Below are 12,296 nucleotides of genomic sequence, written 5' to 3' on the forward strand. Positions count from 1 at the left end.
ACAATGACATAAATATCCTCAACTATTTACTAGCAAACAAAATCCAGCAATACATTAAAAAGATCATACACCATGATCAAATGGGATTTATCCCAAAGATGCAAGGAATTTTCAACATCAACAAATCAGTCAGCCTGATATTTGCACTAACAAACTGAATAATATCATCTCAATAGATGCAGAAAAAGCTTTTGACAAAACCCAATACCGATTTCCTTATAAAATCCTCCAGAATGTGGGCATAGAGGGAACATAACATAATAAAGGCCATATATGACAAGCCTACAGCTAACATTATTCTCAATGGTGAATAAAATGAAAGAATCTCCACTAAGGTTAGGAACAAGACAAGGATGTCCACTCTCGCCATTACTATTCAACATAATTTTGGAAGTCCTAGCCATGGAAATAAAAAAAGAAAAAGAATAAAAAAATCCAAAATCAGAAAGGAAAAAATAAAACTATCATTCTTTTCAAATGACATGATACTATACCTAGAAAACCCTAAAGTAAGCACCAGAAAACTGTTAGAGTTCATCAATGAATTTGGTAATGTTTCAGGATACAAAATTAATACCAAAATATTGACTGCATTTCTACATACTAAAAATGAATGATCAGAAAGAGAAATTAGGGAAAAAATTTTATTTATCATTGCATCAAAAAGAATAAAATACTAGGAATAAACCTGCCTAAAGAAACAAAATACCTGTTATTTGAAAATTATAAGATGCTTGATGAAAGAAATAAAAGATGATACAAACAGATGCAAAGATATACCATGCTCTTGGATCAGAAGAATCAATATTTTCAAAATGAATACACTACCCAATGCAGTCTACAGATTATATCAAATTCCTATCAATTTACCAAGGACATTCTTCACAGAACTAAAACAGAATATTTTAAAATTTGTTTGGAAACACAAGAGACCCCACATAGCCAAAGCAATACTGAGAAAGAAAAATGAAAATGGAGGAATTAAGCTCCCTGACTTCTGACAATATTACAAAGCTACAGTTATCAAAACAATATGACACTGGCACAAAATCAGAAATATAGATCAATGGAACATGATAGCAACTCCAGAAATAAACCCAAGTACCTGTGGTCAACTAATCTATTATAAAGGAGGCAAAAACATACAGCAGAAGAAAGAGAGTCTCTTCAATAAATGGTGCTGGGAGAACTGGAAAGCTGCATGTAAAAGAATGAAAACAGAACACTATCTAACACCATACACAAAAATAAACTCAAAATAGATTAAATACTTGAATATAAGGCCAGATAATATAAAACTCTTTGAGGATAACAGGCAGAATACTGCTTGACATAAATCACAGCAACATCTTGTTCTATCCACCTCCTAGAATAATGACAACAAAGACAAACAAACTTAATTAAAGTTAAAAGTTTTTTTTTTTTACATCAAAGGAAACCCTAAAAAAAAAACAAAAGACAACCCACATAATGGGAGAAAATATTTGAAAATGAAGCAAATGACAAGGGATTGCTCTCCAAAATATATTAAATCTCTTGCAGGTCAGTACCAAAGAAACAAATCTCATCAAAATATGGGCAGAAGATGTAAATGAACAACTTTCCAAAGAAGACAGATGGATGGCCAAAAAAAACACATGAAAAGATGTTCAACATCACTAATTATGAGAGAAATGCTAATCAAAACTACTTTGAGATGCCACCTTATACTAGCCAGAATGACCATCTTCAAAAAGTCTTCAAACAATAAATGCTGCCCAAGGTGTGGAGAAAAGAGAACACTCTTACACTATTGATGGTAATGTAAATTGCAACAATTATGGAAAACATTATGAAGATTTCTCAAAAAAAATAGAATTATCATATTATCCAGCAATCCCACTCCTGGACATCTATCCAGAGAAAACTATGACTCAAATATATACATGTACCCCAGTGTTCAGTGCAGCACTACAAATGATAGCCTAGACATGGAAACAACCTAAATGTCCATTGATGGAGGTCTGGATAAAGAAGATATGGTACATGCACATGATGGAATATTACTCAACCATAAAAATTAATGATATAATGGCATTTGCACCAACATTGATGGACCCAGAAATTATCATACTAAGTGAAGTGTGTCAGGCGGTTCATATGCTATCACTTACATGTGAAATCTAAAAAAAGGATACAATGAACTTATTTGCAGAATAGAGCCCAACTCACAGATTTTGAAAAACTTATGGTTACCAAAAGAGACAGATTTTTGGGGAGGGATGTGCTGGGTGTTTGGGATGGAAATGTTCTAAAACTAGGTTGTGATGATGGTTGTACAACTGTAAATATAGTAGAATTCATTGAATTAAAAATATTGAGAAGATATTTATGCAACTATATGAGAAAACGAAGGTGAATTATTACTAAGTATTGAAAACTCAGCAAATGTGGCTGTGGCTAGAGATCTGAGGTCAGACTTAGACATGGGGAGCAATGGCAACATTTACGAGCAAGCTGGTAGTGGCCAAGAACTTGAGTGAGGCCCTGGGGGACAATGTGAAAAAACACTGGACTAATTAAAGTTGTGGTTTAAGTGGAAGATCAGCAAAGAAGTGTTTGACCTTGAAGCTCACAGACTTATAAAACAGGGAAATTTACATTCTCATAATGATTTCCTCTAGCTATTCTCACCCATTGTAAGACTTGGGTTTCTACACCATAGGGATCTTTGCCTTGGACAGGGGTTCCACAGCCAAACCTGGGAAAGCAAAGGGGAATAAAAATATTTCTTCTGTTCATCAGTGAATTAATCATAGATTCCAGCCTCAAAATCCCCTGGAACTCAGGAGTTTGTGGCAAAGGATCTCCAAGACAATGACTTGAAATTTTTTCTGACATAATGATACATCCCACTCAAGGTCAGCTTGAAGGGAGGATGGTAGATACTGCTTTTGAGCACAGGCCATACATCACCAAGGGAGTTGTCTCATCTATGGTCTATGTTGTAGGAAAACAACTTAGAGATATATTGGCATCACTTGTATCAAGAAGGAAAGCTTATGTATAACTGCATCACTTTGTTGTACAGCAGAAATTATCGCAATCTTGTAAATCAACTATACCTCAATAAAACTTTAAAAAATGAAAAAAGACGAAATGCTTATAATCTGAAAAAGAATGGATATATATATATGTGTATAACTGAATTACTTTGCTGTACAATAGAAATTATTACAACATTGTAAGTCAACTATACTTTAATAAAACTTTAAAAAGTGAAAAAAAAGAGCCACTTCAAATTCATCCTCCTCATAAACCAGCCCCTAGAATATTCCAGCCCACAGAAAGTGCTTCCTCTTTTGACCTAGAAACAGCTGCAGTACAGTAGGAGGAACACAGTCCTGGGCAGCAGAAAATATATGTGATATTGGCTCTGTTCAATGTGTAACTTTGAGCTAAGTTGTTCAACTTGTATGAGTCTCAGCTTTTTGTTCAATAAAACAGGAAGAATAACAACTAAAAAAATGAAGAGATGCTTATTGATTACATAATCATCATTTAAAATATGACTTTGGTAGTAATATGACCCTGCAGCCACACCTGAAGAATAGTGAAGTAGTTTACGACTTAATAGATTGCCCTCCAGACTTTTCTGTTCCTTGCTCTGGTCAGAATCGGTACCTAACCCACCTACTGATGATGCTGAGCAGCAGGCTAAGATCCTGCTGGTGTGCACTGGGGACATGCTACCAGCATTTCTGCCTCCAGTGAACATGTACAACCATTTTGAAGCTTGCATTTACACAGGGAAGTCATTCCCACACATACTGTTTTACCCCCAGTATTGAAAGAATCATCAGAAACTGGCATCCAAATATTAAAAGCTGAAGCAAGACAAAGCCAACCACCAGCTCATGGCCAAAAGGGAGGGGATTTTTGCTCTGCTGAATTAGAGTTTGAGGAGGTGGGACCCCCAGCAAATTCATTAATTATTAGCAATTTAATGTTTTGGGGTCCACATTTCAAGACTGAAGTGCATAGTGCAAATATAACATTTCCTATGGAAATGTGACATTGAGTGACTTTTGTGTTGCTACTGTAAACCATTAATATAAATCTGATTTTGATAATGATCCATATCTCTGTATGCATGTGAATGGGTTTCCAATTATGGGAGTAGGCACTGAGAATACTCTGTGCCTAGAATGGAAATGCTGAGGGATCTGAGGCTTAGTAGCCTATGGTCTGTATGTGAGGTAGGTGTTATAACTTAAAAACAAACAAGCTGTTATAACTCAGTCCCCATGATTAGCAGATGTCTGTGTGTTTGGAGACAGCACATATTTTGTATCTGGAAAGTCTAAAATTTCTGCTTTTCTCCTGAAGAACTGTGCTTTTAACACAGGGTTAAAAGTCAGTTTTCTTTTTTAGTGACAAAATTAATTTTTAACAGATACAGATATTTGCCTAAGGATTCATTACAACTCCACAGAAAATAAGACTTAAAATGCTGTGCTATTAGAGAAAATAAAGTCCTTTATTTGAATTAAAATAAAAATCAAAAATTCACTTAGAATGTAATTAACCTTGTAAAAATCCTCTCAGAGCTCAACTTTTCTGTTGTAACTTAATCAGGGCAGCAAACAGAAAACCAAGTGAAAAAATGTGAAAGCAATATAAGAGATCTATGGGATAATATAAAGTAGGCCAATGTTTATATATTGAAATATTTCAATTTTAGAAATAGAAACATTCAGTTATATTTTAGGGAATAATTTCAAACTCCTATATTTGAATCCAAGGGAGATTTTAAACATTTCACCACTCATTTTATTTTAGTGTTTTAAAAGTTTTAAGACTTTTTAAATCAACATTAAAGGAATATCATCAAATTAAATGTTGGTACCTATAAATTTTAAATAGTGAAATTCCAAATGAAAAAGCCATATAATTATATAACATGTCCCAGATATACAAGTAAAATACAATTACAGATTTTTATGACATAGCATAATATAATGTTCTTCTTTTTCATTTCCAAAAATAGATTTTCTAATGGCTAAGCTTTATCTAACAACCTGCTGTTATATTTCCAAAGCCATCTTCTTTAATATACTATAATCCAGTTTGTGCATAACATTTCAAATACAGAATGGAAACCCTGCAACACTGAAGTTTACAATGACAAAAATAATAGATCAAAGCTAGCCTCCCTTTAACTTTCAAGCCAACACAGACAACACTAAAGTTGACATGAATTTAGTGCTTGAACAATTATGATGAAAACAATGTTGACATTAAAGTTCTGAATTCCTAAATAGAGTTTCAGTATTGATCGGTAACACATTCCAAAAATGAAGCAAGCTTTTTATGTTTCCTAAAAGGGTGTTATTTTTGAACAATGACTTTTTTTTTTCTTTTTGATAGTGGTGGTCATGTAAACAACTACACAGTGCAAAGGTTTTATCTCCTCTCATGTTTCAGTGATGTTACCAACAATTACATTCCTAGGTATTCCAGTTCCACTAGAACAAGAATAGCCTGTGAGCAAAAATAGAGTTACAATGATTGGTTGTGGCTAGTTAGAAAATATAGGATCTGTTTTTCACAGAAATAGTCATTTCTCCTTGGGAAAGAAAATTGACATTTTCTTTCTTCTTGTCAATTGAACAAAACACATGAGGTGAGAGTCAATTTTTGTTTAGGGCAAAATGAGGATTATAGCCAGGAGAAACCATCTCAGATAGCTCTGAAGAACTGCTCTGAAGAGGTAGTTAGGTGGGTTGGCATTATATATGATTTCACTGAAGGGGGATTCTTAAATCAAGCACATATTTTGGTATGAGCTTACTGCTAGTCATGAGAAGGTTGCTGCTGGTTATGAGGAAGTAATGTCTCCATTAATGACTTTAGTGTTTTTCTAGATATGAGATGTGAGAATTTGGGTTCATAAAATCTTATCCTGAAAATATCTAATTATCTGAAGCTTGGTCTGTCAGTTTTTTCCCAGAGCACAGAGTGCCTCATTACTGGCTTCTATCCTGAATTCTTTTCAGAGTGTGTTGAAGGTCAGAGACTGCAGTGCCTAGTGATTTCATTACTATAGAACCAGATGGCAAATGAAAATTTTCAGTTGGCAATGTATATATGACTCTACTTATGACAACGTATATAGGCAATTTTCCAATCATTGACTCCTCTCCTTCTTAACCTTGGAAATGAGAAACTATCTCTGGTCCAATAAAGAATACCTGATAATGAATATTTTCAAACTAGTGTTATTGCTATATAATAGAATAATTTCAATTATGGTTGAAACTCCCTAAGCAAAATGGCATAAAGTAAAAGTGTGGCTTTTTATAAGCAGAAATGTCAAAATAATCCCATTTCCTGTTTCTTGTCTTAATGAGAACATTTCTAAAATCAGTCCTAAAGGTAGATTCCATCTACTTTGAACATGTAAATGGTTTGGAGTGATGAATCAATCTCATAAATTGAACTCAAAATGATGGTTTCTCACTGTTAGTCTATCTGTCTAATCTGGAAGAACAGGTAAAAGTGACAGGCAGAAATACATTTTAAACAAGGTTTATCCAAATAAGAAAGAAACATATATGTATGTTTGCATGTACACACACATATACACACCAATACACCACCCACACATACCTGATTTTCACTTTTCACACAAAAGAACATATAGATTTCAAATCTTGGAGTTTTTTGAAAAAAAAATGTGTAAACTTAAAAAAATGCAGAGCATGGGATTGTGTGTTAAGATTTATTTGGGGAAATATGAAGACTATATCCCGGAAGGCAGCATTTCAGATAACTCTGAGAAACTGCTCCAAAATGGTGGGGAGGATGTCAGTATATATGTTACTTTGGTGAAGGGGGAAGTACATGTAATCAAGCACACATTTTGCAGAAGGTTACTGCTAATCATGAAGAACAGATGTCACCATGAATGATTTTAGTGCTTTTCTAGATATAAGGGTGTTGCGAGACATGTTTTTATAGTGTTTTCTTGACTTCTTTGCTGAATACTCCATCTTGTCCTTCCTTACTTTGTCCAGTCTTCCTGCTTGAGAAACAGTCGCGGAGATGGTATACGACTTAAGAACAAAGACCTAAAGGCATGCCATTTGTGGAAGCAAAGTGAGAATTCTCTGAAATGCTATGCATAGATAGCTAACTCAAATGCTAATGATTCTTAAATGCCTAAAGTTTAGAGTAAAAGTTTAACCATCTACCAGCTAAGTGACTTTTAAAATAATAAAAGAACATATAAAATAATAAAAAAAAGCCTATATCCTGCACCTACAACCCCCTTTTCATTTGATGTAATCCTTAAGAGCACAATAAAAGCAGTGTGATTTCTTGAGGCTGGGCTCTTGGTCCCTGAGACCTTGAGTCCCCCAGTTCCCACCTTTACTTAAGGTAAATGTCTCTGTGTCTTGTTTTATGTTAACTTTTTTTCCCTAAGTTCCACAGCACCCGTTCTTCAGCCCCATCCTGCTGAGCTGGTCTTGGCACAAGGGATGCACAAACTGGGCTCATAAAAATCTCTTGAAAATATCTATCCTGTTCTGCCAGTTTTCCAAGAGCACTGAGTGCCTCATTCCTGATCTTCACCTTGGGCCCTTTCAGGGGATGTTGAGGGTCAGCAGTTGTAGTGGCTCATGATTCAATCCTGGTAGTGGCAGATGGAAAGGGCCAATCTCCAGTTGGAAATTGTATCAGGTTTTTTTTTCTGAATTGAGGAACTCAGAATGTATACATTTAAAAATATCTAAGAGTTTAGAATTTTGCAGCAAGTTAACATAATTAGAAAGGGTACTGAACTGGGATCCAGAAACCTTATGAGCCTGGACAAGCTAATTTTCCTATGCTTTCTTTTCTCATCTTAAAATCAGGGGATTGAGTTATGTTATCATTATCTCAAATGTGTTGTTGTTGATCTATTAGCTACAATTTTTTTATGCTTTTTTCCCCTGTAGTCACTATTATTATTTTTGAAAAGCCCTTAAGTTTCTTATTGGATTTTAAGTAATATATCCATATTATTTTAAAATATTTGAATATTATAAAAATTGTATATCTAGAAAGGGTAGTTTTGCTCAAGAAGGGAGGCAAAATTGGGTGTTTTATCCCCGACCTCATATGTTGCACCTGAGTCTCTCATATAATCCAAAGAAAGGTGGATACTAGTAAGGGGTGTTGAAGTTCATTTTTAATCTCCTATGAACCTGAACTCAAGAAGCAATGGGCAGCTTTCTGTTCTGAACTGGTTTGATTTCTCAACTCTCCCTTAGTTTATTATTATTGCTTCAAATGAAATCACATCCAGAAATATGCTATGTAAACATGGAAAACAAAAGGCAGGATAAGTGTGATTAAAGTTATGCTGAGAGTAGAAAGAAGTGAGGAAATTTCCCTCCTTTTCTCCATAGATGCCATAAGATAGCATCAAAGAAACTTAGTACTCTATGGTACTAAGTATTCTATGGTAGTCTTCGTAGTTTGAAAACCCTGATTGAGATTTCCCTGAAGGTGATTAGATGTAAATAAGTTGTTTTATAGATCTGTTACAATAATCTTCATATTAACATGACTTTATAGCTGCATAGGAGCTACTGTGACTCTTAAATTTCAATGGCCTGTAACTTTCAGGAACAACTTGAACTATTGTTTTCTTTCATATGTATAATACATAATACTATAGCAGTAAAGAAATAAGACAATATCTTGGAGTTTCCAGCATGCTTTCTCTTGAGAGGAGGACATTAAAAGCAAATATTTGTGCATAGCTTTATATATTTGCTTTACATATTTATTGGTGGTAAGTCACAAAATATTCTCAAAGTGGAATATGGTGTGTTTCCTTGAATTTATGAAGAAACTGTTTGATATCAGGTAACAAGTGGAATTCTGACATAAATCTGGCAGTAAACTAGGTTTGACATCTTATGATATGCCTCAGTTTAGACAGAATGAGGCCTTCCCTTGCATCTAATTCTCTCAGTGTTTGTATTTCCTGAGATGGCATGCATAAAATGCTGCATTAAAATGTCAAAATCAGTGCAATAATGTAGTAACATTAAAGAAGTTTCACCCTTTGGGCACCAAATCAATTTGTTCTTTAAAATCCCATATTTAACAATCATTAATATATCTTAGTTATTAAAAATACTACAACCATTTGGCCATGATGAATTTTGTCTTTGTGCTTTTTTTTGTCTTTTTGCCATTTCTTGGGCAAAAAGAAATGACATATGGAGGTTCCCAGGCTAGGGATCTAATCGGAGCTGTAGCCTCTGGTATATGCCAGAGCCACAGCAACACAGGATCTGAGCCACATCTGTGACCTACACCACAGCTCATGGCGATGCTGGAAGCTTAACCCACTGAGCAAAGCCAGGGATAGAACCCGCAACCTCATGGTTCCTAGTTGGATTTGTTAACCACTGAGCCATGACAGGAACTCTTGTCTTTGTACTTGTAATGAAGAAAAGTTTTGCTAAACAAATTTGAGAAAATATCAAGGAAAAATATTTAACTTAGTGAAGAGAATTAGCTGTTCTTTAAATATTTAGAATTTTATTTATAGTAAAAGATCTACTGATAATCACAAATAGCTCTTATTCTTCATTTGAGAAAAAATGACAGGATCTATATTTTATTATACTTTATTTAGTATTACTCTCTGTCATTGTCTGTGCATGCAGGCCAGACAAAAGAACTTTCCAGCATAGCCTTGTGAAGAGAAAGAAGAGTTTATTGAGATAAGAGACATGTGGTCCTGTCTGTTTTTATAGCCCAGGGAGAAAAGAGGTATTACAATCACCTGTTGACCTGCTGATTTTTTGGAGAAAGAAGAATCTTATGATTCACTTGCTGGTAAGTTGGGGGCATGTATTACCCCTATAGGGTCAGGATAAAGAATGGGCCATATATACCTTTTCCTAGTAGGGGACAGGAAGGAGTAGGCCAGGTTGCTCAAGATGGGGGAAACATAATTATAATGAGACAGATAGGGTGATGATAAGGGTCTGGTAATTCTTGTCTTGACCAAAGGGTTTGAGTTCAATCTCCTTGAAGGGGCCTTGAAGTTCAAGACTCTCTATGCTTCAGTGTGATAAAAATATATTTTAAATTATTCTGCAATCCAAATTTTCACTTATTTGAACTAGATCTGTCTTTTTTTGAGTTTTCCAAAAATTTTCACTGCAAATACCTATTTTTATTCACTATGTAATAAAATGAAAACTCAAATCTTTCCAAAATTTTATCAAAAATGATTTAATAAAATATTGAAAATACTGTTAAAATAGTTATATCAATTATATATCATTATAAAAATGCTTATATTGCTATATGTTAGATGTTGTAAAGTGTTAGGATAAGCTTTGGTTTGCTGCTCATAGACTTTGCAGAGCACCTACTCTTTGACTCAGTCTTCCATCATATTATATCAAATTATTATAATTATTTGAGAGCCTTATATGTTGAACATTAAAAAATATCATCTAGTATTATATGAGAATTGCAATGTTTTAGGGACTATTTGAGGTACCATATTAGATATTTTTATCATTCAATCCATGCAATGACTCAGTGAGTTAAGTACTATTGTTAGCTTCATTTTATAGATGAGGAAACAAAGGCAAAGAGAAGTTAAATAACTTGTGTGTCAGCTAATATTCTATGTTAACTTTACTGGGCCAAGAGGGTGCCCAGATATTTTATCAAACATATGCTGTGGTTGTTAATGTAAGAGTGATTTTTTTTTTTAGTTTAGGGTTTTTTTAATTATTATTTTAATTGAGCTTTAATTGACATATAACATTATGTTAATTTCCAGCATATAACCATCTTGATTGGATATTTGTATATTGTAAAGTGATCACCATAATAGTCCAATTGACATCCCTCACCACACCTAATTACACATTTAAGAGTGATTTTGGATGAGATTGATGTTTAAATTGATAGACTGAGTAAAGCAGATTTTTCTCCATCATATTAATGGGCTTCTTCCAACAATTTGAAGGCCAGAAATAAAAAGTCTAACTCTACACTGGGTAAATGAAGATTCTTTTGCCTAATAGTCTTGAAGCTGAAGCATCTGTTCTTCCTGGTTTAACAGCAATTTTCAGCTTTTGGACTTGAACTGGGACATTGGATTTGCAGATTTTGAACTTTCCGGCCTCCAAAATCTCATGAGCCAATTTCTTATTATAAATATCTTATAAATATTAAATATATATGAAACATACACATATATATGGCATATATTAGGGATGTATCATATTGGTTCTATTTCTATGGAGAAATTTGATTAATATAGATCAGGTCATACAGTGAGTTGAGGGATGCAATCTCTGAACTCAAACCATCTGTATTCATTTGCCTTTTAAGAGTTTATATTTTATTCTTCCCTCTGAAACAATTTAGAATAATTATGGACTTAACTATCATTTAGAAGACTGTTAAATCATTATAATTAGTAATTGTATCTTCTCAAACTCATCCTCAGCAGAAATACATTGTTCTATAAGATTAAAAATTCCAATTGCCTTAATTCCTAATTTGACATGTTTTTAAAACCCATTTTATGCTGCTTCTGATAAATTGTCCCTCAATATCCTTATTAATAAGGAGTGATTTTTGTATTTTTTAATTTTTTTCCTTCCCATTTTATTGAGATATAACTGACAAATAGCACTGTATATGTTTAAGGTGTGCAGTATAATGATATGACAACATATATCACAAAGTCATCATCACAATAATTTTAGTGAACAAACATCATCTCATGTAGACACAAAATTAAAAAGAAAATTTTATTGTGATGAGAAAATCATTGATTTTAAATCTTTAATTTTTATATATTCATTTAAAGGTATAAATTCCTCTAAGAACTCTATAACTGCATTGCACAAGTTTTTATATTATTTTAATTTACTTTCAGTTCAAAATATATTCCAATTCCTCTTGAGATTAATATTTTGACCCATAGCTTATTTAAACAAAGTTATTTAATTTTTGAACATGCCTTTTTTTGTCTTTATATTACTGATTTCTAATTTTATTCCACTGCAGTTAGGGAAATTTCTGCTTTCTTTTCTTTTTTCTTTTTTTGGTCTTTTGTCTTTTTAGGGCCATATATGTGGCATATGGAGGTTCCCAGGCTAGGAGTCCAATTGGAGCTGTTGCCACTGGCCTATGCCAGAGCCACAGCAACACAAAATCCTAGCCGTATCTGTGATCTACACCACAGCTCATGACAATGCTGGATCCTTAACCTACTG

At 33.7% G+C, this 12,296-nt stretch overlaps 1 pseudogene; it reads left to right on the forward strand.

Annotated features, from left to right (window-relative positions):
- Positions 1 to 2,475: 2,475 nt before the first annotated feature.
- Positions 2,476 to 3,935, forward strand: LOC125118068 (transcriptional adapter 1-like; annotated as a pseudogene).
- Positions 3,936 to 12,296: the final 8,361 nt, after the last annotated feature.

Source organism: Phacochoerus africanus, chromosome X (genome assembly GCF_016906955.1).
Source record: "Phacochoerus africanus isolate WHEZ1 chromosome X, ROS_Pafr_v1, whole genome shotgun sequence".
NCBI lineage: Eukaryota > Metazoa > Chordata > Mammalia > Artiodactyla > Suidae > Phacochoerus > Phacochoerus africanus.